Here is a 487-nt window from a genome sequence, read left to right as displayed (position 1 = left end):
GTATCTAAGATGAAACAAAGTTAAAACGATCTTTTTAAAGAAAAATAGCTAAGTTAAATGGAAAGGTTAAACCAAAAAATCGTCGCAGATTTTTTCTTCTACGGTAGAGCTTGGTTGTTGCTTCTATATTATTTAAAGACCTCTCTTTTACTCTCTGTGTTTTACCATTTTTGTGCTTCCTTTCGTTGAATTTTTTTGTTTTGCTGTGTTTATCGTTACAGTTGACATAGACAACCTTGTTTTCCCGTTTGACCAGAGTTTTTGGCTATGGCACTACAACATTCTCAAAAAAAAAAAACCAAAAACAAAAAAAGTGAGAACATGTAATGTCGGTAAGCTAGTTGCCGCGTGGCCCTGCCCTTTGTGAGAAAACGTGCAAGCAGTCAGACGCTGAGTGGGCCACGTCATCACCGACTTTAAGTAGTTAATTAATTATTCGATTTATTCCGATAATAAGCATAAAAATAAAAACGTAGAGACAGAGAAA

This window comes from Fragaria vesca, linkage group LG1 (assembly GCF_000184155.1).
Source record: "Fragaria vesca subsp. vesca linkage group LG1, FraVesHawaii_1.0, whole genome shotgun sequence".
Taxonomy (NCBI): Eukaryota; Viridiplantae; Streptophyta; class Magnoliopsida; order Rosales; family Rosaceae; genus Fragaria; species Fragaria vesca.
This window is presented reverse-complemented; position numbering follows the sequence as displayed.